Consider the following 19,226-nt stretch of genomic DNA (forward strand, 5'->3'; position numbering starts at 1 on the left):
TGTGTAGGGCTTCCAGAATAGCTGTTAAGTGTGTTAAGTGGTCTGACCAGGTATTGCTGAAAATTACAATGTCGTCAAGATAGACGGAACAGAAGGAGGAAAAGGGGTGTAGGATGGTATTCATCAACCTCTGGAAGGCCACAGGCGCCCCATGCAGCCCAACGGGCAAGACGTTGAACTCATATTATTATTATTATTATTAAGTGAAATTTGTAAATAGCGCGACTAAACCCGTAGGCATCAAGGCGCTGAAGATGGAAAAGAAGAGGCTCAGAAATCACCCAAGGAGGAGTTATGGATAGGCATCTTGAAAATATAGGCCTATAGGCCCTCCTCTGTTGCAAAGGCAGTCTTTCGTTTATTTTCTTCCCTAAGGGGTACCTGCCAGTACCCCTTAGTGAAGTCTAGCATGGTAATAAACTTGGCTTCGCCTATCCTTTCTATTAAATCATCCACCCGGGGAATGGGATAGGCATCAAAGGAGGAGATGGTATTTAAAGCTCTAATGTCCATACAGAATCGGGTCGTCCAGTCCGGTTTAGGAATCATTACAATAGGGGACGACCAGTTACTTCTAGATGGACGGATAACTCCCAACTTGAGCATGTCCTGTACTTCCCTTTTTATATCCTGTCGTCATGCTGCCGGCACCCTGTAGGGTTTTTGTTTAACACATTTCCCTGGTTCTGTTTCTATTTTGTGCTCTATCAAAAGTGTTCATCCTGGCAGGTCCGAAAACATTGAAGAGAAGGGATGTAAGGTGTTTTGGAGCTCAGTTTTCTGGGCGTATGGAAGTTCTTCATTAACAGGCAGTTGTTCTAAGGTGCTTTGCTCTGACCCAGTAGGGATTCCGAATTGAGCTACCTTGAGTATCGGACCAATCCATTATTTTAATAGATTGATGTGAAAGGTCTGCCTCCTCGAAGGGGAGATCTGGACCCTGTAAGTGGTTCTCCCTATGGTGCCTACTATGGGATAGGGACCCAGCCATTCACTCCTGAATTTATTAGTGGATGAGGGTAACAACACTAAAACCCAGTCTCCCTTTTCTAAGGTTCTCCATTTCTTGCCTTTGTCATAATATTTCTTTTGCCTGTTCTGGCTATTTTCTAAGGAAGAGTATGCCAAATCTCTCAGTTTGCTGAGCTAGGACTACAGCTGTTGAGTATACTCTAGTAGGGTTTTCTGTTTGTGGTGTTTCTCTTGTTCCCAAGTGTCCTTCGTTATTTCCAAGAGGGATCGAGGTTGTCAGCCGTACAGCTGTTCAAAGGCTGAGCAACCTAAACTACTTTGTACCTGGGCCCTCAGTACATATAGTGCTAACGGTAGGACTTGGTCCCAGTCCTTGTGTTCCATGGAGAGCATTTTTTTTAGGGTTGTTTTCAAGTTCCTGTTGTACCTTTCTACCAACCCATCTGTTTGGGGGTGGTAGGCTGAGGTTTTTATGTGAGACAAATCTAGCAATTTACAGACTTCCTTCATCAGTCTGGAGACGAACGGGGTCCCCTGGTGTGTTAAGATTTCCTTTGGAAATCCCACCCTTGAGAATAATTCTATCAATTTCTCGGCTATGTTCTTAGCATTGGGGATTCTTAAGGGAAAGGCCTCCGGAAACCTAGTTGTGTAGTCCACTAGGACCAGGGCATAGAAATGTCCATTTTGCAGTGAGCTGTTGGGGTAGCACTAGTTTCTTTTGGATCACGGACTGCCTGCATCCTGAATCCAACAGCGCCCTTATTTGTCGTTGATTGACCGTTACCCTTACATAGATGGTCCCATCTCAGCGGTGTACATCACGGCCATAGGTATGTACCCCACCTCCATTGGTTTTTCAGGGGCCTTTCTTCTGGGACACAGTCTAGCGATATGGCCCCATTCGCCGCACTCGAAGCACTGGGGGGCTTTGAAAACTGGTTCCTTTCTTATGGGTTTCACTTTTGGCTGCTCTGGGCTCACTTTAAACTTCCTCTCGGGTTTTGGTACTGCGGACATCTTTGTAGTTTTTTCTTGGTCCCAAGCGAGAGACCTAGTCTGCGCTCGGGAACAATTGGTGGCCATCTCTACGGCTTGTTGGGCAGTAAGGCCACAATGTTGCTTAAGCCAACGTTGGCATCCGTATGGTAACGCTTCCAGAAACTGTTCCAAGTATATACTAGTCATTATCTCTTCTTTGGACCTGCTCTCGGGTTTCAGCCACTTATCGGCTGCCATTTTTAATCGGAGACATAGAGTCTTGGGGTTTTAACCAGGAATTCCTTTTTCTTTCCTGAACCGTACACGATAGGCCTCTGATCTAATCCTATGTGGTCCAGGATTATTTCTTTGATCTCTTGATATGGCGTATTCCCTGTGGCATTGGCCACCTGGTATGCAGCCTGAGCTTCCCCGGTTAACAATGGGGCCAGAAAGAAGGGCCATTTTTCTTCTGCCCAACCACAGGCTGCTCTTTCAAAGTTAGTCAGAAAGGCATCTGGATCCTCCCCAGCGTTGTATTTTTGTAATGATACTCCGAGGGATGCGTTGGGTGGCTCTTCGTTCCCCACCGGGTAAAGCACTGGGTTGTTGGACCACCTTATTTAAGCCTTCGATTTGGGCCGTAATGGTGTTCTTGAAAACTTCCCTGTCTGCTTGAGCCGACGTCATTTGTCTTTCTACCGCCCATTCTAACTTTTCTTGTCCCTTTATAAGGTGTTGTATGATTTGGTCCATCTTCTGTTGCGGGATGGAAGGGGGATATCCCACTTCTGACACCTGTTGTGGCGTGGGATCAAGAAGAGACCTAAGACCAGTTCGGGGTAGGTAAGGTTTTATTTTGGAGAACGTCTTTTTATGTCGGGTTGTCAAGGTGTCTCTCTGAAAAGCTCTGGGGTCCGTGATGGCGTCTGGTTATGGTCTTGTTTCCAGATGGTTAAGAAGCAGACTTCAGGGGATTTTCCATTCTTCCTAACTCCTAGTTGGACTCCGCCAGGGAAAAGAAACAGGTACAGATCGTCAGGATATGTACTCTATCTGGACTGTCCCACAGGGAACCGGGCAAGTGCAGGAGACACCCGTGCTAAGGTGCTAAACACTTTATTAAACGTGCGAGGGTGCAGAGGCGTGATTACTGGTGAGGAGGGGTATATTTACACGGTGAGGACAAAGAAAGGTTGAGCAGATATTCTGGCACACACGTAGCTACGGTTTAGAAGAACCCCGTCTTCCTACCCAGCCCTCCAAACGCTGCCGTACCTGTTGTAGCCACACTCCTCCCTCGGGAGTGTGCCACGGCGATTCACGGATCCAGTGGCCTCCTGGCTCCCTCCTGTCGTCCTCGGGTTCGCCTCCAAAAGCTCCGTTCTCTGCTCCTCCGGGCCGCTCTCCCACTCTCGATCCTCGGACGGTGACGTCACACGCCAGGACATCTTCTTCCGTGTTTTTACCCACTAGGAATCCCGCGCCGTCATCAGGGGGCGGAGCTGCGTACTCGTGTTTCTTCCAGTTAACGGGCCGTCATCCAATTCGTCAGCTAGTTCCCAGGAACAGGCTTCTCCTCTGTTCCAATCATGCTGATAATGAGGCAGAGAGGGGGAGGACGTCAGTTCACTACGCCACCACTCAACATTATCCGGTTCATTTCCTCCCGTCCCCTGCCCAGTGTTACAGTGACCTTAATGCTGCAATTTGCATTTCATTACCATCATTTGTTTACTCTGGAGAATCTCCAGGGTGTAGGAGGTTTGCTGTTCCAGAGTTCTTTCTTCAGCTTCTGGGCAGTTATCACTCTGTGGCGATCTGTGGTCCTGTTTCTCTGCTCTTCTTGTAGTAGCTCTTATCAGAGCTTCATCCATCCGCCAACGATAATAAGATGCCAGGCATCACCCAGCACACAACACAGACTATGTTGGGCTACGTCGGCGCAGTTAGAGCGAGGATAAAGTTCTCCGGACCCATCAGGCTGTGAATGTACCCTAAGGGCTTACGATGAAATGAAGAGCTTACCTCCTTCCTGAGTGGCTCCAGACTGCTGTGTGCAGACCCGATAGCTGGCAGCACCCTGGAGTATGTATGTATAAATCAGATTATTTTGAAAGTAACCTGCAATATAGTGGCAGGCAGCACCCTGCCATAGAGTAGGGTTTCTCATAGTGTTTTAATTACTGACACATTAATGGAGATTGTCTTTTAACAGGCAGAAGAACAACACTGACCGTACATTTTTCTGGGTTTGTCTTTAAAATGACGTACACATTAGGAATGGCATTTCGTTCTGCTGGAATAATAACACAAGTTATCTTGCACTCTATGTTGTTGCATGAATTGTAAGCTGCAATAAATTCCATGTTTCATTCAAACAAGCTTTCTACAGGGCACATACATGATTTGCTGCTGTAGAGAAATAATGCTCCTGTGTACTGTGGCAGACTCAGAAATATTGAAAAACTTCATGATTTCTCTTTCAGTACTTCCTAGTAAAATCTTTCACTTTTTGACTCCTACATTTAGCAGAAACATAACTTAGTACCATTAAAATAGTTGTGATGGGGAACATTCATGTGGGGTTAGGACTGGCTCGACCAGAGAGCATGCTGACTTGGAGGAGTATGGAGTTGACCACATTGCCTGGTCCGGTGTGGAACCAAGCCAGCGATGCTTTGCTGCAGGCTCATTTGCCCTGATAGCTGGTCAACAGTTTGAGGAGGAGGAGGTGAAGAGCTGGCTAAGTGTGCCATGAGGCTGGCATTTCAGTACATCCCTGAGAAGTGAGCTTTTATTCGATGTAGTGTTCCTCTTATACCACGTGCAATTACTTCTCTCCAAAGCCTCAAGAATTCCTGGGTGTGAAGGGCGGCTGATTTTGATTGGGTGCTTGATAGTTTTCCAGAAACTCAAGTTCTTGATTGTTCATGTTTGTCAGTAGTTAATGAAACACGCCCAGGGGTTTTATCTCTTCAGTTGACACAAGCTGCAATAAAAGTTTCTTTCTCGTTGCAAGAAAATATGAACGGCTGACGAGCCTCTGTCTGTCAAAGAATGGAAGGGCTGAGGAACTGTCATTCATCTCACTGCTAAGCAGAGCAGTGTCATGCTTCACCCTCACTCAGGCCTCTGATTTTAACTAACATCGCTTAGAACACTGGGACTTTAGAACCCATCCGTTTAATGAGAAAAACAAAACTACAAGTCCCATAAGCAATAGTGGTGGAAGGTGTCACGCATGACCTGGGGCAACATCGATTCAGCACATCCAGTTCCATTTTTTAAGTATTTGACATAATATTGAATTTATAACCTTTGTTTTAATGATCTTGAGTCACCAGAATACTAAAAACTTCTTTTATTTTCAGGGTCAATTAAGTAATGGTCACCAGCTTGGAAGCTCTGTTCATTCTTCAGTATTTGTCATTGATCTCCACGTGTGGCTGGTTTGGTTCTGCCCCCTGCATCGTTCCCGATAACTCGCTCAGGTAAGGAGATTGTAACAGCAACATGATAACCCCTTACTCGTCTGTAAGAAGTGCGCTCTGAGGCAGGTATCCGATCATTTTTGTGAAACAAGCAAGCGCCGATATCTGCTATGTACATTTGTTAAAATAAAACACAATCAAATCACAGTATACTGTTCCGGAGGTTCTGTCCCAGCGACATTATCTGTAACTGAACGCAGACACCCTAGGAAGCATATGCTTTTAAGACCAGTTGCATTCACTCACCTGAAGGTGACATGCTTCATTATTGGGCTATACTCCTCACCAGGCCGGCGCTACAATGCCTGGCGGGCACCACCAGAGGGCACTTTGTTGGAGATCTTTTATTAAGTATGCCGGATGAGCATAGTAGGACAGAGGATGTTGTGTCATAAGATGTGAGATTGGTGAAGTCTGAATAAAAGATCAACTATTGACCAGTTGCCGCAATATAGTTAATGTGATCATCCTGGTCCATGTTGAGATTAAAAACAGTGGCAGAGAAATTGAGGAACTAATGGCCCCTATCACTGTGTGAAAGTGTCGATCACCTATGAACCTGCTGGTAAGCTGGGGTCTATACTTCAGGTCAATGTTTTTCATGCCTTCTGTAGTCATGGAGCCATCTGTTGCCATTTAATCAGGACCAAATATGAGAAAATGGGTAAATGTGACCTAATCTTCTCCACAGTGTGAGGAGCTCTGTAACTCAAAGCCCTGCACCGTGCATAGGTGATAAGGTGCATATTAACATCTTATTACCACAGGTGAGCGCTGTCTAACAGAGTGCACTAGATACGGTAACCCTCCTAAAATTCAGGACCTATTGACTTATCCAATAGCGAGGACGCCGCATCAGAGGGCAACTGGTTTGAAAAGCACATGCTTCCGAGGGTGTTCAGTTAGAGATAATATCTGTGGGACTGAACCTCTAGAACATTATACTGTGAGTTGATTTATATGAAGAATGCGTATCCTGGACTGTCATTTTCTTCAACATTCCTCATCAGGCACTAGTCACCTCACACCTTGACTATGCCAATGGCCTGTACACTAGCTTGTCTGTAGGGCTCTGTCATCGCCTCCAGACGGTTCAGAATGCTGCGGTGCGACTGGTCAGCGGTATCCCCCTACGTGAGCATATAGCGCCTCACCGTCATGAACTCCATTGGCTACCGGTCCAAAAAAGGGCAGAATTCAAAGCTCTGGTCCTAGCTCATCGTGCCTTGCGAGGCAAGGGCTCTGCCTATCTTGCCACGTGCCTGATTCCCTATAACAACTCCAGGACCCTACGCTCCTCTTCAAAAAACTTCCTCACTGTTACTAGATTTAGGAAATCTCGTTCCGGTGGAAAATCTTTCCCCGTACTGACGGCAGCTCTCTGGAATAAATTACCCAATGCCATCCGGTTGATCGAGGAGGAACAACCCTTCCGGAGAGCCATAAAAACCCACCTGTTCTGTTGATTGTTATTTTTTAACATCCTTCTATGCAGTATGAAGTTACACAGAAGCGCTGGGACACCCCGTTGGGGTAGCTGTGCGCGATACCAAAATACACTAAATAAATAAATAAATCTCTTGTGCTATGTAAAATAAAACACAACACACCGGGAGGCCAACACATCTATCATACATTTAATGCACAAATAGCAAAAGGCCAAGCAAACTACCAAATGACAATTGTCTTTGCAATGGACGAGAGCATCCACCCTAAAGCAAGTTGAAGTATATAATGCTAATGCTACACAATGTATTTTTATACACGTTTCTGAAGTACTGGGTTTTTAAGAACCCAGCGGTGCCAGGGGACACACCCAAAGACTTCGAGTTCTCCTGTCTCAGACTACAGAAACGCAGAGACTTCTTGGTGACTTCAAAGATCAAATTTATTGGCTGCAGCCAGTAATAACAGGTATCCTAGAAGACCAACACGGTGTATATTCTCATGAGACTGCTCAACCTTACAAAACCAGCCTTCCCCTTTTATACAAAATATTATGCTTCAGGCAAACATTCCTTATTTTACAGTTGACCATTCACATATTTCTTCGACAAAGAAAAGCAGAATCATGATGACAAGCTCATTTTCAGTTTGTTCAACCCACAATCAATTACCCGGCAAGGCCCAACACTTTTCATCAGATAATCGGCTGGACCCCTAATAAAAACGGGCACCTCCTCCTCGTAAAACAGGTCATAAAGAAAAGAACAGAGACAGGTGTGAGTAAGATTAGACATAGTTGTGTGCAATGAAGGGTTTATGGCATGCTGCGCCTTGGTTCCTAATCTCGATCGGCCACTGGGAAAGGAACTGGCCAAACAGGTTTGGCTTCGGGCAATGGAGTCAGCTTGCCCAGGTCACACAGAAGTCAGCAAAAGTGTACGTGTCCCTAAGACTCGTTTTCGCCTTAGTCATCGGCCTAATGTGAGGGCAACCACAAAATGGCTGCCGTACTCAAAATGGAACCTGAGGGTTCAGAACGGAATCTCTGATTTTATGGTGATCTTGTCACTCGAATACGCCGAAAATACTCGTATATAGCATACTCGTCATTTTCGGTCTGCTGATACCAAAATCGTCATGCTACGATGATGTTTATAACATGGGTCCAGAATTCACGGAACCACATTTCTCCTAATACAAGTCAATGAAACATGAACACGTGATAGAAACAGTTACTGAAACAACACTAATGAGTAGGAGGCAGGATCTTCTCTCGAGAGAAATGTGAGGAGTCCGTGAGGTGCAGATAAAAGATACACAGACAAGCTGCAGAATTCACTGTTTCTGGAAATAACACTTCTGTTTGTCAATATTCGATTTACTACAAGATTTTATTTATTTATTTATTTAAGAAGCTTACAAAGCGCGCAGCTACCCCTATGACGGGGGTGTCCCGGCGCTGGTAGATTAACAGCTAAAAGTGTGAGTAGTGAGTTAAAGAGAGGTAAACAACCAGGTTTTAAGTTTACGTCGGAACAGAGGTTCGGTCTCAGTAAACCGCAGGTCAAGAGGAAGACCACAGTTTAGCCGTAATTACACCAAAGGCTCTGCCTCCGCACCTGGAACGGCGAAATCGAGGAACTACCAAGAGGCGGAGGCTATTGGATCTCAACGTTCTTATAGATTGAGAGAGTTTGAGTCTTTTTTGCAAGTAGACCGGACCAGAGCTGTTGAGCGCGCGGAAGGCAAAAACAAGAACCTTGAACTGGATGCGGTGGGAAATAGGAAGCCAGTGGAGTTTATTCCGGTATGAAGATATTGAGTGACGAAACTGAATATTTCCAATCAGCCTTGCAGCAGCGTTTTGTACCATTTGTAGACGATCTGTAAGGTACCGGGGAGCGCTGGCATAGAGACTATTCGCATAGTCTAAATGCGAAGTGATCAGAGCGTGAACAACGGTTTTACGACAGTCTATTGGCAAGTAAGGAAACATTTTCCTAATCATGCGGAGTTTGACAAAACAAGCCGAAGAGACTTTATTGATCTGGGCTTTGCAGGATAGATCAGTGTCAAACTGAAAACCAAGGTTGCGTACTGTCAGGGCAGGGGTAGGGGGCGGATTCAAGACAGGTGGCCACCACAAGGAGCTGGAGAGTGTTGTTTTTTGATTAAAAAACAAGACCTCAGTTTTGTCAGTATTCAGAACAAGGTGATTAGTGGCCATCCAGGAGCAGATGTTACTGAGACAGTTCCGAAAATTGGAGAAATTAGCATCAGAGTGATCTTGGAATGAAAATACTAGCTGAGTATCGTCAGCGTAGGAGATCACTCTGACCCCCAGGATTCGACCTCCCGTGCCAGAGGGCCTAAATAAACATTAAAGAATAAGGGGCTTAGGGCAGAGCCCTGAGGTACTCCACACAGGAGAGGGTTGTCCTCAGATTCAAAGGGACGGAGAAAGACCTTCTGAGTCCGGTCAGTGATGAATGATCTAATCCAAGTTAAAACCTTACCACCTATTCCCAACTGCCTTAGGTGGTTAAGAAGAATTTCATGGGAGACAGTGTCGAAAGCGGCGGACAGGTCGAGGAGAACCAACATGGCCTCCTCACCCCTGTCCGCACACTCCCGGATGGTCTCTGACACCTCAAGAAGAGCGGTCTCAGTACTGTAGCCCTAAAGCCCGACTGCGAGTCGTGGAGCAACTGCTCGGTTTCCAAGTATTTAGCCAGTTGGTACTGAGCCGTCTTTTCCAAGATCTTAGCTGGCTTAGGCAAGAGGGAAATCGGACGATAATTACAAAGTTGTGATGGATCAGCATCTGTTTTTTTCAGGATGGGAACCAGAGGGAAAAGACCCAAATTTAATGAAGAATTCCAAATGGAAAGAAGAGGGTTAATCAGGATAGGGGTAAGATTCCCCATTACCTTAGCAGGGACTGGATCTAGGGGAGACCCGGATTTGCCTTGGATAAATAATTTGGTGGCCAGCTCAAGAGTTAGCTCTTCAAAGGAAAATAAGCCTGTCTGAGGCACAATATCCCTCAGTGGAGGGGAGGGTAGAACAGGTTCGAAAGGTGTGATTAATGTAGTGATTTTTTCCTGAAAAAAATCAGAGAGGTCATCACAAAGCGCCTGACTAGGGGTGCACAAAGTAGTCAAGGCAGGAGGGCTGACAAAATCCTTCACAATTTTAAAGAGTGTTTTGGAAGAGTTCTCAGCGTTTTTAATTGACTGAGAAGTAACCTCTCATCGTGGCGCGTTTTAGTTTTTGGAATTTATTCAGCGCCAGCTTGTAAATAGCTTTGGAGTCGGCATCGTAAGTCTGACGCCATTTACGCTCCAATTGTTTACACCGGGTGTTTTCCTCACGTAACGCAGGGGAAAACCAAGGGGCCGAGGGTCTAGTTCGTGAAGAAGTAATGACGTTAGCAGGGGAGAGAGTATCGATAGCGGCCAACACGGCAGCGTTATATTTAACAACTTCTTCGTTAAGGTCCCTAGTTGAATCGAATTAGTAGGAAAAGCAGGGATCGATGGCATCGCAGGTGATTTTGTGCCATTTTCTCCCCGTCTCTCCATTCAAAGTAGAATGAGGGGGCGGGATGGGGACAGACAGGCCAAACGGAAGAAGGAAATGGTCCGACCAGGTAAGGGGCAGGGAGGGAAGGGATGAGATGCCTGGGTGATTAGAGAATATAAGATCGAGAGTGTGACCGGCAGTATGGGTAGGGCCTTTAACTAATTGGGGCAGAGTTAGTCCTAGTAGAGTCTCCGTAAGGTGAGATGCTTGAGCGCAAGCGGGATTATCAACATGTAAATTGAAATCTCCTAGTATCGTAAAATACGCATGTCTGAGGGAAAGATCAGCGATCGTGTGCAAGAGGAAAGTAAGTGAGGTAGCAGAGGCATTAGGGGGATTGTAGACCAAGATACCCGCCATAGTAATAATGGAAGAGTCCAGGATCGTGAAGTACATGGCTTCTATAAGCCCAAGATTCGGAAGTTTTTTAACAGTAACCTGGAAATGAGATTTCAAGATTATGGCAAGGCCGCCACCTGTTTTGTCGTTCTCACGGTTGATACCCACCAGACGGTAGCCCGGGGGGGTAGCCAGGTGAATATCAGGTTGAGACGAGTCGTTGATCCACGTTTCGGTAAGGAATAGAATATCCCAAGTCAAGGTGACAATGGATAACCAAATATCAGTGGCGTGCCGAGGGAGGGAGCGACAATTGACTAACGCTGCTTTTATCGATCTGGGGGAGCGGCGAGGAAAAGAGGACTCTATAGGGGAGGCACGACATTTGGAAGGGGAAGTAATCATGAGATCACAGTGACTACATTTAAAAGGCAGGTCAACCGGGTTGAAAAGACAGCATAGGTCGGGAGGGGAACAGGTACCTTGTCTTAAATTGAGGAGCTGATTGCGCGACCAGTGGATATTTGAAGTCAGAGTGGCAGGGGTTCTGGCGCTGGGCGCGGGTCCGGCGCGGACGGGCGCAGACGGGCTTGCCTTAGGCGCGCCATCGGCGCGCCCGCTGCGCCCGCCCGCTGCGCGGACGGGATGTCCGTCTTCTAATATCCAGTCTGGAGGAGGGTGGGAGGCGTCCAAGAGCTGTAACGCTACCCTGCCTCCCCCCAAGATGGCGACCTCGCCCTCAGCGACCGGTGTCAGCCCTGCACTGAAATGGCTGCACCGAAAATGAGACCCCCCGCTGCCCAAGCCCTAGAACGATGTAACTCTCGTCCAAGGAGTCAGCCGGGTGGGTGAGTAACAGGAAATTAAAACAGCGTCAATTAAAATATTTACATTTCTTAAAATAAACAATCGCGCTATTTCCTGCAATGTCAGCGAGTGAGGAGGGATAGGAAGAATGCCCCCGGCTTCCGCCTCAGGGGAAAGTAAATAGCAATAGATACGGTAGGTACCGCACTATTTCACACGCTCCCAATAGCAATAGATGCAGGAAAGTGTGCAGATGGACTTCACAAAATGAAATGGTTCTGGGCCCTAATAGAATCATGTAACTTTGCAGGCATATTAAGGCGAACAGACACGCCAAATTAATATAAGAATATTGTAATTTGGTAATGTAATATATCAATGCACGTTGTGACAGTGATGTGTATGATGTGTAACAATTATCGGTATTGAAGAAACCAGTCTATCCAGTTATGCTTTCTCAATTCCTTCTTCTTGGAAGCCACCACTGCTGCTATCCAGCTGTATTCAGCAGTGCCTCCTGTGACCTGGAATCCTGCATTTAATCAATACCAAAGGTTGTCAATGCTTCTAGCCAACTCCAGTCACTGGTGCCACTCGCACCCCCACCACCCTTGGGCCTATTATTCTTTTAGCTAGCTCCAGTCAGTAGTAGCCCCTTGGGCCTGTATGTAAGCCTACTAGCCAGCTCCTGTTAGTACTGGCCCCTGGGACCCGTTATCATTCTAGCCAACTTGAGTCATTAGTAGCACCTTGGGACTAGTGATCATACTAAACTGTTTCAGTCAGTATTGGCCCCCTGAGATCTATTATCCTGCTAAGTAACTCCAGTCAGTAGTGACCCCTGTACCTTAAATCCTGCAAATATTCAAAGCCAGAGGTCAACTCTACTGCCAACCAGTTCCAGTCAATATTGACATGTATTTTTACCCTGCCTGTAATGAATACCAGAGGCTAGCGTTGTTGCTAGCCAGCTCCAGTCACCAGTGGCCCGTCACATATTATCCTCAATCGGATCAATGCCCAAGGCCTGTGCAGCTGCTAACCTGCTCTAGTCAGTAGTGACCTCCCAGACCTGTTATTCTGCATATAATCAGCAAGGCTTCGGCCATAATAATACTCACCCCACATCCTTATGGTATATTAGCAATGTAATTTATTTACATAATACGGTAGGTACTGCACTATTTCACACGCTCCCAAAAACAAAGAAAATCAAAATTTGCCTAACTGTTCAGCACTGTTAAAAAATGACCAAATCACACCACGCACTATAGCCTGCCACATCACATGGCACACTCAGCCACAACATGACAAGATACCACGGCAGGGATTTGGTGCCATTAATCCTCTGTTCGAGGCTTGTGTGCTGTAGATGCACATGCTTTCCATACTCCTGCCATCTTGTGTTCGGTCCGGATGTTTGCAAGTTGTTTTTCTTTGAAGAAGGCTTTACAATCACGAGGTAAGGTAACTCCACCTTTCGGTGATAGTGCGCATGGGCATCGACTCCATTGTTAGATTGTTTTTTACCCCAAATGGGTTCGAATGTGTATTGCTGCGCTCCGAAACCGCTCTTTGGGTTCCCCGCAGTCCACTCTACCCTCAACGGTATTGTTTCAGTACCCGTTTCCCTGTTCTACGCATTTCAAACAGGTCGACAAACTCTCCATTTTCGATAGAAAACCTCGTGGGCAACCGTCGGACCTTGCTGCGTAGGGCCAGCCATCTGCAAATGGAATGGACTTCATTCCATTTCTGTCCTGGGTGCCACGCCAAGTACCCTCGCACCGACCTACATCAAGTTTGTAAGGAGGAAGACTGTGGCGCTTGTAAGTCGTTTCGGTCCAAGAGGACTCTACCCGATCATCAGGCTCGATGACGAGAGAGGCAGCGTCAAAGCATTCAACACACTCTGGATATCTTCTGGGAAGAAGCGTCCGCCATAGAAGAAGAGGTCCATCTTTATGCCAGAGCTCAATCGTTGGGGCATGCTGGGGCAGCCATGTGATTGCAATTCTACGTCATGCCAGTTCCATAGGCGACTGACCAAATGTATAGGTTATCTAGCGCCCTTCTGGCATCTAAAGAGGCCTAATAAACAGCATTTGGGTGTCAGCTCAATACTTCGTTGTGTGGCATGCACCATTTCTTCGACAGCTAGTTGCCAGAAGGAGTGTATTTCATCGCAGGACCATGGTTAATGTAAGAAATCAGACCCCACAGTGTTGCAGTGCAAGCATATATCTGGGCAAGACCTGACCATTCGATGAAGGTGTTGTGGCGTTAAGTAGGTTCTTTGAAGAAAATTATAATGTATCAGTCGAAAATGGGCATTAGTAGAAACCATGCATATTAGTTCCTAGCCCGCTGCCAGTCTTGATCTTCCATTGGAATGTCGGGCCCGTGTGTAGTGCCTACTGTATCTGATCGCATTGTTCTGTAAAGATGCATAATTAGGTGTCTACACGCTCCATATGTTAGCAGTATCTCAAGGGTTTCAGTATGCGGAGGACCTGTCGGATAGCATGGCCAGGTGTGCTTAGTGTTGTCTGCCAAGCCCGCATGTTGTAAAAATTGCCCCTGGCTTAGACCAAACTCATCTGGGTTCAATTTACCCTATGGCTTGCATCCCCCTCCCTCCATGCCTGGAAGGACATACTGAGTGCTAGCTGCCTGATTGGTTTTAATATCCAAATTGGGAGCTCCCTATGTTATGGTGCGCGCTTAAGTACTCTCACTACAAACCATTGCCATACTCTGGCCATCTGTCGCACAATATATGGAGTATCTCTCGGTGTACCTGATTCCTCCATTAACAGCTCTGGAAGACAACCCGCCGCGTCCACCATTCCCACCAAGAGCCACATTTCCCAACTAGGGACTGTGTTGAGCCATCGAGCTGCGTGTTGCAATTGAACGGCATAATATTAGGGGTCCAAATGTGGGACCTCCAATCCCCCGCTGCATTTTATTTTATTTTTTATTTATTCAAAGTTTTATATAGCGCGAACAAGATCCTTACAGATATCAGAGCGCTTCACAAAGACAGGGTAGGGGCAGTAGGAATGAGCAGAGGTAATTGGAGCAACGTAGTAGTCACAAACATAATAGGATAATAATAACATATATAAAACATATCAATATACAATCAGTTAGACAAATAATATAAGACGACCATTGATCCCCCTACAGAGGTGTTCAGGTGCACCTTGGGTGTGTGGAAGGCTTATACCAATATTTTAGTATAGAGAGAGCATTGAGTGGGGGCATCGGGAGAGTGAGTCTGTGGCTCAGCGTGTATCATGTATTGGTCGGTAGTAAGCAAGTAGCGTAGTAGTGTCCCCATCAGGTAGAGGTATAGTGCCAAAGGGCAAGGTGTGCATTGACACAAGGCAATGCAGGGTCTCTGATCAGCACCTATAACGTTCAGGAGAACTTGGCCAGAAGGATGTTTTTCACCTCTTTCTTGAAGAGTGCAGTGGAGGAGATACGCCTGGTTTCAGGAGGGAGCGCATTCCAAATCCTGGGTGCCATTCCTGAGAAGGAGCGCTTGTAAGTTTTCTCTTTCCGGAATCTACGCGGTTTCAGGAGTAGATTTTTTGAGCTTCTATTGGTTCTCGAACCTCCTGATATAGACAACTTTTGGGCGAGGTAGTTGGGTGCATTGTGGTGCACGGCCGCTTGTGTCATAACTGCAATTTTTAGCTGTATTCTGGCTTCAAAAGGCAGCCATTTTAGGGACTTTAAGTCTGGGGATATGTGCGAATGTTTTCTTGAGCCAGTGATGAGTCTCGCAGCAGCGTTCAGGGCGGCTCTTAAGGGTGCTGTTGTGGATAGCGGGAGTCGCTGAGGGCCACAATTCTGTAGTCTATTCGAGGGATGACTAACGCTTGTACAGCAGTTTGGAAGTCTTCAGCAGGGAGGAAGGGTTTAATTTTCCTCAGTGTGTTGATTTGGAAATTAGCTGCTTTTGTAGCTTTGCTGACGTGCTGCTGCATGTTGAGCTTGGCGTCCAGTGTGATGCCTAGGGATTTCGCTGAGTCCACGATGGTGGGTTGGACATTGAGTGCTGTTAGGTTGTTGAGCCATGTTTGGGTGGTGGAAATTTTCGCCGGGGGTGAGATGAGTAGGAACTCAGTTTTCAGAGCATTTAGTTTGAGGTGGTTATGGGCTAGCCAGGCTTGAGTGTTAATAAGCGTGGAATTCAGATGTTTGATATCATCCGGGGATTGAAGCTTTAGGTACAGTTGTGTGTCGTCGGCGTACATATGAAATTGGACACTGGAAGCTTGTAGCAAGGTAGTAAGCGGTTCCATGACAAGGTTGAACAATGTAGGGGAGAGGGAGGATCCTTGTGGAACGCCTAGATCTGCAGGCACAGGTGAAGATAGCACATTGTCGATCTTGAACTTCTGAGACCGGTTGTGAAGGAAGGACGAAAACCATTTGAGAACTGTTCCCGATAGACCCATTCTAGTGCTTAGCAGCTCCAGCAAGTTCTCGTGTTTGACCGTGTCAAATGCTGACGAGAGGTCGAGAAGGATGAGGAGGCAGGACTCATTGCAATCAAGAATTTGGAGGGCGTCATCAATTATGTGTGTCATAGCTGTTTCTGTGCTATGTTTCACTCGGAAGCCTGATTGATGAGAGTTGAGGAGGTCAAATTGGTCAATGTGTTTTGTTAGTTGGAGTTGGACACATTTCTCCAGCAGTTTGGCCAGGGTGGGGATATTGGTGATGGGCCGGTAATTGTTTAGGTCGGACGGATCAGCTGTAGGTTTCTTGAGAATAGGCGTGACTTGCCCCACCTTGAGGGAGTCTGGAATGAGGCCTTGTTGCAGGGAGCTGTTGATGATTTTGGTCCAGAGAGGGAGGAGCAAAGGGATGAAGTCTTTTACAGCATTAGCAGGTAGAGGGTCTGTGAGGTGATTAGAGGGCTTCAAGGTGCAGAGCAGTTTGTATATTGTTTCTTCAGAGTAGGTATCGAAGTACAGCCAAGATGCCTTGTTTTTAGGTTGAGTGTTAGCCATTCTGGTGTGGTTGGGGAAACGGCTTACATCCATGATGAGGTCATTTCTTATGTTGTCAGTCTTTAGCTTAAAGAAAGCAGCGAAGGCTTCACAGTGTGGGGCGTCGCTTGTTGTGCTGTTTGATGGTAGGGGTTGTGTCTTTGTTTGGGTCTTGATTAGTTCGAATAGTTTTCTTGGCCTGTTTTTTGCTTGGTCCAACTGATGGCTGAAGAAGTCCAACTTTGTGCGCTTTATTTTCCTGAAGTAGGCATTTCTCTTGCTTTTAAGCCTTTTGAGGTGCAGTGCTGAAGGGTCCGATCTCCAGGTGCGCTCTGCCATTCGCATAGTACGCCTGTCATCATTGAGACTATCGTCATACCAGGGGTTAGATGTTTTGGTGGAGACTCTCTTCAGTTGCAGTGGGGCGACTTCATTGACTATTGTATTCATAGATTCAAGGTAGTGGTCAGTCAGTGATTGAACATCCGAGCCACCAGAAGGGGAAAGGAGGAGATTGCCGATGTGGGGAGGCAGGGTAGATGGGTTAAGATTCTTCATGTCCCTCTTCCATGTTTTGGATTTGATTGGTTGAGCCGGGTTGGGTTTAACTTTTTCATTGATAAAGAAGGTGATAATGTGGTGATCTGACCAGTCGCATGGTAGAATCGCCTCCAGATGTGTAGAATTCTCTTTGGCAATGATGAGGTCAAGTATCGCGCCTTTGTCGTGTGTTGGTTTATCGCATATTTGGGTGAGGTCAAGTGCATTGAGGAAAGTTTTGAGACTATTCACCACTGTGTCTTTCTGATCGTTCCAATGGAGATTGAAGTCACCCAGGTAGATTTGGGTGGTCTGCCGACCGGCATTGGAGGTGATCAAGTCCATGAGTTGTTGGGTGAATATGAGATTGTCACCAGGCGGGTGATAGATGAGATGTAAAGCACAAACTTGTTTGCCCTCACTGGTGATGTCGAGGCAGAGGAGTTCACAGGAGGAGAGGGAAGGGGAGGTGACTTTAGTAACGGAGAGGTTGCTCCTAAAAATGCATGCAATTCCCCCGCCCGTCTTGTCTGAGGACCTGTCTAGCCTAATGATGTGATAGTTAGGGGGGACTAGTATGTCCATAATCGGGGTGGAGGCTTCAGTAAGCCAGGTTTCTGTTAGAATGGCTAGGTCCAGATCCCTAGCTGAGACGAGGTCAACGATGTCGGAGGAGTGTCTATGGGCAGATCTGCAGTTGAGTAGGATGCATTTGAGTTTGGGATAGAGAAGGGTGGTCGAGCTTTCTAGAGTGAGGGGAACTTTTCTGAGGTTGTTAGGGACGGAACCTCTGTTGTTGAGTGTTGGGAGCCTCAGAGGGTTTGTAAGAATTGTGGGTATGGGGATGTGTGTGTTGGATATGTGTTTTATCGGACCTGGGCCATAAGAGCCTAGGAGAGAGCATAGGTCGCGGTCCGACAATGTGTTGAGGACACGACGGGGGCGGTGGGAGTTATTGCGAACGGGGATAGTCGGCCAACGCTGGTGTCGTTGGAGGCGAGGGTATGTAGAGCGGGTGCGTCGTTTGTCGGGTAGAGGGATGATGGGAGGTAGACTGGGCTGTGATGAGAGAAGGTCTTTGATTGCGTGGAAATCTATTTTGATTTGTAGAATATCCTCTTTGAGTTGTTGGAGGGTAGATAAAGTCAGGTCAGGAGGTGTATTGGGGATGGCGTTGGTGGTGAGAGCCATTGGCGAATGGTTGTGTAGTGAGCTGGAAAGCGGGCAGGGTATCGAAGGGGGGGATATACTCGCGTTGATGGAAGGTTCTGCGGTGCTAATGAGTGGGATGGCCTTCAAAGTGTGGGGTGTGGGTGAGGTAGGTGAAATAGGCGGTGGGTGGGAGGCATAGGTAGTGACGTCAGTGGGAGACGGAGACGGTGAATAGAAGAGCGAGTGGAGGCTGAAGACAGTGTGGGAGACAGGAGGGTAATGCGGGCTGAGTATAGGAGGAAGGAGAGAGGGGGATGCTAAGGTAGAGGAGACGGTATGTTCTGTATCTTTTGTTGGGAGGGTGAGAGTGTCGAGGGTGGGAGTGGGGAGGGAGCTAGGGCGGGAGAGATGTCCGCCGTGGGTGGAATGGGAGGGGGGGTGGATAAATTCCGGCTGGTGGTGTGTTCAGATGGTGGCGTGTTGTGGGTGAGAGTTGTTGTGTCAGGTGTGAGAGTCTCGTGGGTGGGAGTGGGGAGGGGGCTGGGGAGGGAGCGGGGTCTACCGCGTGGGGGATGGGGGGGTGGATAGACTCCGAGCGGTGGTGTGTTCAGCATAAGTCCTGGTCAGTGTGGCCAAAGCCACTCTGCTATGTGTAATGGCCTTGTTGAAAGATTTAACAAGACCATGAAGGGCATGATCGTTGGACTCAAAAGAAGATGGGATGTCTTACTTCCATGCCTGCTTTTTGCCTATTGGGAAGGGCCACAGAAAGGAGTGGGGTCCTCCTTATTTTAGCCTATGTTTGGGTTTGCTGTCGGGACCACTGTGCCTTGTGAAGGAGGGATTGGAGAAACCTCTTGTTGACCTTAGCAAGATATAGTGGACTATGTGCTTGGCTTTT

At 47.1% G+C, this 19,226-nt stretch overlaps 1 protein-coding gene across 1 annotated transcript in view; it reads left to right on the top strand.

Moving 5' to 3' along the window:
• LOC144805419 (uncharacterized) overlaps positions 1 to 19,226 on the top strand; it is a 78,743-nt gene that overhangs the window by 32,068 nt on the left and 27,449 nt on the right. Inside the window, exon 2 of the mRNA XM_078671979.1 lies at positions 5,328 to 5,447. The gene's annotated coding sequence lies outside the window, so the exon portion shown is untranslated. The remainder of the gene's footprint in view (positions 1 to 5,327; positions 5,448 to 19,226) is intronic.

This window comes from Lissotriton helveticus (assembly GCF_964261635.1).
Source record: "Lissotriton helveticus chromosome 1_1 unlocalized genomic scaffold, aLisHel1.1 SUPER_1_unloc_1, whole genome shotgun sequence".
Lineage (NCBI taxonomy): Eukaryota > Metazoa > Chordata > Amphibia > Caudata > Salamandridae > Lissotriton > Lissotriton helveticus.